Below are 9,539 nucleotides of genomic sequence, written 5' to 3'. Positions count from 1 at the left end.
GACTATAAAATGAAATAAATCCTCACCTCCCCGAACTTACTGTTGGTTAAGGTGTTTATCACAGCAATAGAAAGTAAACTGAGACACCTACCAATCACCTGGTAGAGGCTTGTCTCAGGAAGGCTGATCCACCTGAAGCCGAGCTAAAGAGATGGGAGAAATAAGTGTCCCTCTACTGAGAAAATGCACTCCTCCCTTCAGTCAGACCATCCCTGGGGTTCTGCCACAGAGCTTCCAGGGACTCCACGGCACAGATGTTGAGTATCCCCTTCCTATACATGGGTTCTGTGGTTGAACTCAGCTCTTCAGGCTTGGCTGCAGGAGGCTTTACCCGCTGAGCCATCTCATCGGCCCTTACATTCTTTCTTTCATTCATTCATTTATTTATTTTGCCACGAGGTATGTTTTATTTTCATCAATCATACAAATAATTTTCTATAATATCCCAGGACAAACCGGTGAAATTTGGCAGTCCAATTAGTTGGGGGAGGTCCCCTTCAGAGAGTCACGGGCCGGTGGCATCGGCGCGGAGTGCCAGGGTTCACAGTGCAGCTCGTGACTGGCGTCCATCTTGCAGGTGGCTCTTTCTCCACATCACGAGGGGGTCTTGGAGATGAAGAGGTAGGGTGGGGAAATCTTCCTAGGCTTTTAGGAGATTTCACTCGTCTTTTCCGGTTCAATGGTCTCTTTGGTCGGCAGGGTGTTCTTCTCCTGCGTCTCGGTTTTCTTCAGCTTGGCCTTACCGAAGCTGGCGATTTCCCCCATGTCCGGCTTGTCTGCCATTTTCTTACAACTCGAGGATTCTCGTTCCGAGCTTGCGCTCCAGGTATTCCCACTCGCGTTGCTGCAGCAAGGGACCCTTACATTCTTTTATTAACAGTACTAAGGAACCCGAAGGGAATCCCAATGTCCCAGGTAGCACCACCATTTCCTAAATGCTTAGATTACAACACCGCACCTGGCTCCAGTCCCTTATGTTTTAATAGAACCTCTAATTCTAATGTTGTGTAGGGTACCCATACACTGTCCTGTCCCCTGAGGATCATTCTATGTAGGTATGTAAATGTTTTTGAATTGTGTTTTGAAGTCTCAGTTGAAATAGGAATCAGCTTCATGAAGAATTTGGCAGCTTAGTGAGACAGAGCAAAGTATTGGTATGAGGATAAGGACACCATCATTTACTCATTTTACAAGTCAGAATCCAAGGGGCATTGTGAAAGTCAAGTGTAAGTGGAACTCTAAGTCTGTAAATGGCAAACATATGAATGGCACGGGATGGTCTAATGGGGGAAGTATTGTGAAAGAAGTCCTGAGTGGTTAGTGGGGATTTTTTTCCAATGTATTGCATTATCAGGATTCAGGTGGGGATGTCTTTTCAATGGTGGATCCTTGGGCCTCACCCTCAGATATTCTGATGGAGTTGATCTAGTTCAGGGACATTTAATATTTATCTCCTGACTTCCTCCCTGCTCTTTACCCTTCCTGGAAGAAGAATTGATGAACAAAGGCAATAGAAACTGGTCAGGTAGAGCAAGGACCCTAAAGAAGCAGCTACAAGCTAGAAGCCAGCAACACCAGAAGAGTTCTAGTTCCAGTTTCTTTGTTAACTCATCTCTGAGCAGCATGCTTAGGGGCTGCACTCAGGACTGTGACGCTGAGACAGCACTCTGGCCACCTCCTGGCTGGGCCAATTGGATTGACTAGCTTATTCCCCATCCCATGCCTCAGTTTCTCCATAAACCCTTTAAAAAAAATCCTTCTACTCCACCATAGTCAGATGTGGTGGTACATGTCTCAGTACTCGGGAGGCAGCTACAGGGAGATCTCTATGAGATTGAGGCCAGCCTGGTCGACACAGTGAGTTCCAGGACAGCCAGGATTACATAACAAGATTGTCAAGAAAGAAAGAAAGGAAGAAAGGGAGAGAGAGAGAGAGAGAGAGAGAGAGAGAGAGAGAGAGAGAGAGAAAGCAAGCAAGCAGAATTCCTGCGTGTTTCAGCTTCAGTTCCTGCCCTGACTTCCCTCAGTGATATGGGATGTTGGGGATTAGTTCTAAAGCTTTGAATTAATCTGGCCTCTCAAATCAGGAGTCTGCGTGTCTAAATGCTGAAGGTCTTTGTCCCCAATAGGTTTTTGATCATTGCTAAAGAGCCAATAGCCGGGCAAAGAGAGGTGGAACTTTTAGATTTGCATGGGCTAGGAACTGGGAGAGAGGAAGGCAGAGATCAATCACCATTACAGGGAAGAAGAAAGACCAGACCTAAAGGCCCACCAACATGTGAGAATTAGGGAAAGTGGCCACATGGGCCACTTCCCCAATTACATTTGGGGTAGCAGAGATGAAATATAGATTTTAAAGATGTTAACTCAGGAGTACTGGAGGGAAATGTTTGCTAGCAGTAGAAAGGATTAGAACTGCCCAGCCTTTGAGCTAGTCAAAGCATTCAAATTTAACTGGTGTGTGTGTGTGTGTGTGTGTGTGTGTGTGTGTGTGTGTGTGTGTGTGTGTTATTTCATTCATGAATCCAGATAGCTCTTGAGTAGGTACATGTGTGTGGCCCATCAGGAGCACAGAGGGATTAGCCAAATTACTGCTACAATTCCGGGCGGGGCATCAAGCATCCTGTAGGCCCACCGGTCTCTCTTTTTAGGCCATTTTGAAGAACTTTATACATGTTGGACAAGTGCTCTATGTCTGAGCTATACCCCTTTTCTGGTTTCTGTTTTTAAATATATATTACATTCTATTTATGTATTATTACACATCTGTACTTCTGTGTACAAACATATATATGTATGCATCATCCCATTGTCCAGGTTCTTCAGTTTTGAGATCCTCCTGCATCAGCTTGCCTGGTGTTGGAATTACATGTGTAGCACCATTTGTGTGTGTGTGTGTGTGTGTGTGTGTGTGTGTGTGTGTGTGTATCTGTTTGAAACAGAGTTTCATCTGTCCCAGCCTGAACTCCATATGTAGCCAAGGATGATCTTGAATTCCTTCCCCATCTACCTTTCAAGTGCTAGGATTGTGGGTACACCACCTGACTATCAAGTGGTGCTTGCCTCTGAGTCTAATGGCCTGAATTTGATCACCAGAACCCACGTTGAAAAAGGAGAGAATTGATTCCCACAGGTTGTCCTCTGACATGCATACATGCACTGTGGCACACATGTCTTCCTCCATACAGGGTAAATCAATGTAAAACAAAACAAATCAAGAGCGGCTTAGGTATGGTATCTTCTCTTTATTGACAAGGCAAGTGAGACATTAAGACTCACCTTCCAAAGCCACATAGCTGGTCAGGAGTAAAGCTAGCATCTGAGCCCTCCTGAACCTCAGAGCCCCCACAGAAGCTAACCACAGATTCCTTCCACTTTCTAGAGCCTGGAAAGCGTAAGACAAGTATGTGACATCTGGTCCCTTGATCACCTCTGGGTTCTCTCCCCTTATTGGTTATTTCTCCATTGCAATGATAAAACAACATGACCAAGGCACCTTATAGAATTTGTTTGAGCTTATGTTCCAGGGGGATAAGAACCCATCAGCACCTCCTTCGGGGACCCAAATATTCACATACCTTGAGCCTATGAAGAACATTCTCATTCAAACCTTCACTTCCAATCTCACGGTACCCAGCAGTCTTAACTCCAGGTTCAGCTACTTCCACATCATGTCCTTCCTGTGCCTGTACCTGACACTTTAAATCCTATCTTATGGTTATTTCTCATTCTCTATAACTGAACTTTCCACCATGCTGGGGATGGAACCAGAGTTTTCTATATACCGGGTAAGTGCCTCTCTACTGAGCTTGTTCCCAGCCCTAAAGCCACTCCTTGCTTCCTGCAGAGCTCCTTGATGTCCCCTTCTAGCTTTATCTGTTTAGTTCTCCTTTTAACTCCTGGTAACACGCGCTGTATGGTTGGCTCAGCTCCTCACACTCCTCATCCTCATTGTCCCGACTTTAAACATTTCCTGTCCTCAATAACAATTGCAACTTTAATTTCCCTTTTTAAAGATTTATTTCACGTATGTGAGTACTGTCACTGTCTTGAGACACACCAGAAGAGGGCATCTGATGGTTGTGAGCCACCATGTGGTTGCTGGGAATTGAACTCAGGACCGTTGGAAGAGCAGTTAGTGCTCTTAAATGCTGAGCCATCTTTCCAGCCCTTAATGGTGATTCTTTAAATGCTTTAAACTCTGTTTTAGTCCACCACCTACCAGAGGTAGTGGGAAAGAAAGGATAAGGGGAAAGTGGACCTGTTTAGAAAAGTTCTTTGGAGCAACTCCTATCTCTGTTGTCTGGAAATCGGCAGTTCAGTTCATAGGTTAGTAACAGCAGCTTGAACTTCATTCCCAACCACTTCATGGATACGCCAGAAGTCCAGTTCAGTAGAGTCAGAATAGCAAACACGAATCAGCAACATTGGCACTACCTAGCAGAAACAACCAGGCCTCAGTCTCGGCTCGAGTCAGCACAAGGGCCCAGGAAGAATGCCAGAGCTCTCAGCTGTGCCTCTCTCAGACAAGCAAAGATACAGGACCCACAAGCTTTACACAGCTAGCGCTATAAGCAAGGCTAGCTCAGCCTTCATCACTGTCCATAGAGTTCTTTCTGTATCCTCCAAATATCACGTGTCCTCCATGGGTCTTACCTCAGCACATGCATCTGTCTCAGCTGACATCACTCTGCCAATCAGCCCAAGTGCTTGGAAGCCATAAGAAACTGCAGCATGCCACCAGAAATTGTGGTGTGTGTGTGTGTGTGTGTGTGTGTGTGTGTGTGTGTGTGTGTCTGTGTGTGTGTGGAGTCCCAACAAATGCAGCTCAACTATGCAACGAAAGCTGGACCAATACATGTGCGTTGTTAGTCAAGAATCCTTCATCACATGTCCTTTTACGTGTTTGTTTTAGCAAAACATCCTCTCTCCTGTGTCTGCTTCAGCAAAACATTCCCTCATGAGTCTGCCTTAGTCTTTCACCTGTGTCCACTTTAGGAAAACACTCCTTCAAATGTTTGCCCCAGCAAAACACTATCCAACAGACTTCCTAAAGAACCGTTAAGTTTCCACTTCGATTACTTCCCAGCATCACCTGACAGTAAATACTCTGATAATAGGAAGGACAGAAAATAGATCAGCATGACCACCGACAAAAGGATGCCACATAAATTCATCACCTGAAGCACACCCCCACTTTAGTGTTTTGAACAGTGTTTCATGTAGCCTAGGCTGACTTCAAACACTATGCAGCAAAGGTGATCTTGAACTAATTCTCTTGCTTCTATCCCCAAAGCACTGTGATTATGGAGTCCACCACACTCAGCTTACAGAGCTCGTTTAAACACTGCTTCGCTGACGCATAGTGTGCTTGGGGCATGGGGCACAGAAGTTTAAAATGGTGGGTGTTTGGGATTGTTAGAAACCTACCCAGAACCACTGAATGGCCTTTGTCTTTGGTTGGTCCTACTGTTCTTAAATTTTTGTTTTATTTAAGATTTTAAAAAAATATTTTACATGTGTGAGGGTTGCCTCCTTGTATTTAAGCGCACCATGTGTGCAGTGCTGGCAGAAGCCATTGGGAGCTACAGGTGGTTGTGAGCTGCCATGTGGGTGCTAGGAACCAAACTCTGGTCCTCTGCAAGAGCAGTAAATGCACTTGGCCATCTTACCAACCCTTCTTTAAGATTTTTAAAGTTTTATATGGATGAATGTTTTGCCTGAATGTGTGTGTGTGTGTGTGTGTGTGTGTGTGTGTGTGTGTGTGTAGCATGTGTGCTTGGTATCCAGAAAGAGGCCAGAAGAGGATATCAGATTCTTTGAACTGGACTTTCAATAAGAATGGAGTACTCTGCAAGAGAAGTAAAGGCGTTTTTTTTTTTTTTAATTTTTTTTTTTATTTATTATATCTAAGTACACTGTAGCTGTCTTCAGACACACCAGAAGAGGGCATCAGATCCCATTATAGATGGTTGTGAGCCACCATGTGGTTGTTGGGATTTGAACTCAGGACCTGAGGAAGAGCAGTCGGTGCTCTAACCACTGAGCCATCTCTCCAGCCCGAAGTAAAGGCTTTTAACTAACTTTCCGGCCCCCCATTTTATTAAAAAGTGAAATGCTTTATTCTTTGGGAATTCACAGGGTATGTTGATCACATTCATCTTCACTCTTCCCCCAGCCCCTCCCAGACCCACTCCACCTGCCTATCCCAAGTGTGTGTCTTCTTTTATGTTTAATAACCCATCAGTTCCTGTTGTGTCTGGGAGTGGGGCTCTCCACTGTAACATGGCCGACCTACTAAGAGCCACACCCTTATATAAAACTGACTCTCCCTCCCCGAGAAGCCATCCACTGTTCTTAGTTCCACGGTCGGGTGGAACTTATGTTGACTGATGCCTGGCTTGGTCTTTCCAGGCATCCACCCCTGCTTTGAGGCCCTGCATGCACTGGAACTGTCACACTGACACTGCACTCCTGTCCACCCTGACCTCTGTCTCTCATCATCTCTTCTCTCTCCCACAATGGTCCCCTAGCCTTGGTGAGAGTGTGCTATAGATGTCCTTCTCCACTGACACCTATTATCCTCACTTCCTGGGTTTTTTATTTTGAGTCTCCAGTAACTCAGCTGTCCTTGAACTACAAAGCTAAAGATGACCTTGAAATCGATACTCCTGCCTCCACCTATGGACTGTTGTTCTCACTACACCTAGTATACATGGCAAGTAGTGCAGAAGAGCAAACCCAGGACTTCCTGCATGTTAGGCAAGCATTTTATTAACAGAGCTCCAACGCAGTTCTGTTCTCAGATTAAAACTTATTTTGCTATTGTTGGTTTTTTGAGGGTTTCTCTGTATATCCCTGGCTATCCTGGAAATTATTCTGAAGACCAGGCTGTTCTTGAACTCAGAGATCTGCCTGGTTCTGCCTTCTAAGTCCTAGAATTAAAGGCATGCACCACTAGCACCCAGATATACTTATTAAGATTAAATGTGTGTCTGGGGCTGAAGAGATGGCTCAGCAGTTAAGAGCACTGATTGCTCTTCCAGAGGTCCTGAGTTCAATTCCCAGCAATTCCCACATGGTGGTTCACAGCCATCTGTAATGGGATCTGGCGCCTTCTTCTGGTGTGTCTGAAGACAGCAACAGCATCCTTATATACATAAATTCTTTAAAAAAATGTGTGTGTGTGTACACTTGAGTTTTGGGGTGCCCAAAAAGGCCCTGGAACTGGACTTAACACAAGTTCAGGTCCTTTGAAAGCACAGCACTTAGCAGTAGCCACTGAGCCATTTCTTCAGTCCCTTATGTTTATACTCATGAACCTCCTGAAACTGGAGTAATGAGTGGTTATGAGCCACACGTGTAGATGAACCAAGCCTGGTTCCTCTGCAAGAGCACTTTTAGTCTCTGAGCCATCTCTTCAGGCCCGCTTAGACTGTTATATAAGAGAGTTAGGAACCCATTCCTAGTCCTCAGTGGGTTGTAGCTAAAGCCATCTGTAAATTGTGTTTCTACTCATCCTCTTTGTTCCAAGAAATAACAACTCTGAGACTTAATATTTCATGAATAAAGTTTCTAGGCCATGAATAAAGTTTTGCTTGTTCCCCAACTGGTTCATAATTTAACTACTCATTTACTCTAAGTCATGCCACATGGCTAGCTACCTGGTCCTCAGTTTCATGTGTCTGTCTCCTCCAGTGTTGTGGGAGAATCTCCCAAGTCTGATTCAAATCCAGAATTCCTCTCTCTCTGCTGGATGTCCCACCTTCTAACCTTGTCCCTGCTCATTGGCTAATCAGCATTTTTACTGACAGATGGATGCCTCTGCACAATGCACAAAAGATTATCTCTACGGTGGGTAAACCACTTTCCATGAAAGTTGGGGGAGGGGGCGAAGTCAGCACTCCAAACTCCAGAAATCCAAAGACCAGCTGTATCGGTGAGCTCTGGGTTTGATTGAGAGACCTTGTGTCAATGAATAAGGTGGACGTGCCAAGTAAAGATGATTCATGATATTAACCTTTGGCCTCCACACATGTATGTGCATCCAAATCATAATCATGCATGCACACATGTGCCAGATACATACATGAAAAGCAGGAAAATATTATAAACCTTTACCAATTATCTCCAAACCATTTTCTCAAGAAGCTCCCCAACAATGCTGTCAAGTCACCTCATCCTCACCACAGTCCAGAATGCCTTGCCTCTGATTATGATCCCACTTCATCTGGGCTCCAGGTGATTAATCCATTCACTCATCACTAGTGTATCCTGGTGAAGGAAGGAGGGCCTGTGGTTCCTGCCCCCTCAGTCTACCAAAAAGATGAAAAACATCTCAGAGAGAGAGAGAGAGAGCACGCACACTTGAACAAGAACAGACTGAGCAAACAGAAAAAGCTTACAAGGAATATGGACTTAAACTGGGGCTTAAATTATCTGATCTCCCGATAAACAGAACAGAGAGCAAGTGCAGGGGCCCAGGGGCAGAAATCAACATGAGACAAGGAGACAAAGGATCAGCAGAAAGTCAGGATGCTGGGAAGCACATCCAGCCTTCAGTTAACTACAGCCCTACCTTCAGATCACAGGAACTCACTGTTGGTTTTTCAAGTCTCAATTTATGTGCATATGCCGCAGATGCTTTGGTGACAGGTGCCCTGGAACTGGAATTGTAGGCATTTGTGGAGAGCCAGACCTGGGTGCTGTGAATTGATTTTCTGGGTGAACAAGTGATCTTATCATGGAGCCATCTTCCCAGACCTTTTGGTGTTTCTTTGTTTGTTTGTATTTTTGAGACAGGGGTCAGTAGAGCTTAGCTGGCTTTGTCCTGACTCCTGAGTGCCAGAACAGGAATGCACCACACACCCAGCTCTTGCTCTTGTTTGTTTTTGGAGACAGGGTTTCTCTGTGTAGACCTGGCTATCCTGGAACTCTATCTATAGACCAGGGCCTTGAACTCCTGATGCCCGTGTGTCACTACTGCATCTTTTCCTTAGGAGAGGGCTGGCCTGGAACTTGCTAAGTAGATCTTTTCTTCTTTAACAAACCAAGCCCACACAGCTTAGTTTTATTTATGTATGTGCACCTCACATGTGTGGGTGACTGCAGAGGCCAGAAGAGAGCATGGTATCCCCTGGAACTGAAGTTACAGGTGTTTGTAGGTCATCTGATTTTAGTGTTCTCAACTGCAGAGTTACCTCTACTCACACTTTTGAGGTAAAATCTCATATGTAAATCAGGCTGGCCTTGAACCCACAGCAATCACATTGACTCTGTCTCTTGAGTGCTGGGATTAAAAGCTTGAGCCACTGTGCCCATACACTATTGATTTTCTTGCTTAAGGACAGTTTTATTGTGGTTCATACTTCTGACAAGCATACCCAGCAATGTCAAGATTACAATTATTGTACAGAATATCCCTGTGATCTCAAAAGTCCTCAGTAGACGACTATCTAGCTTACAATCCTCGGCTGTATGGGATTCCTCATGTCATTTGTGTACTTTAACAGGACTCGTGGACACTCCCTCCCCCTTTT

At 44.9% G+C, this 9,539-nt stretch overlaps 1 pseudogene; it reads right to left on the bottom strand.

Annotated features, from left to right (window-relative positions):
- On the bottom strand, positions 391 to 858 carry LOC120102170 (thymosin beta-10-like; annotated as a pseudogene).

This window comes from Rattus norvegicus, chromosome 4, assembly GCF_021556685.1.
Source record: "Rattus norvegicus strain SHRSP/BbbUtx chromosome 4, alternate assembly SHRSP_T2T, whole genome shotgun sequence".
NCBI lineage: Eukaryota > Metazoa > Chordata > Mammalia > Rodentia > Muridae > Rattus > Rattus norvegicus.
Note: the sequence above shows the minus strand (reverse complement) of the source record. Positions and strands in the feature narration are given on the sequence as shown.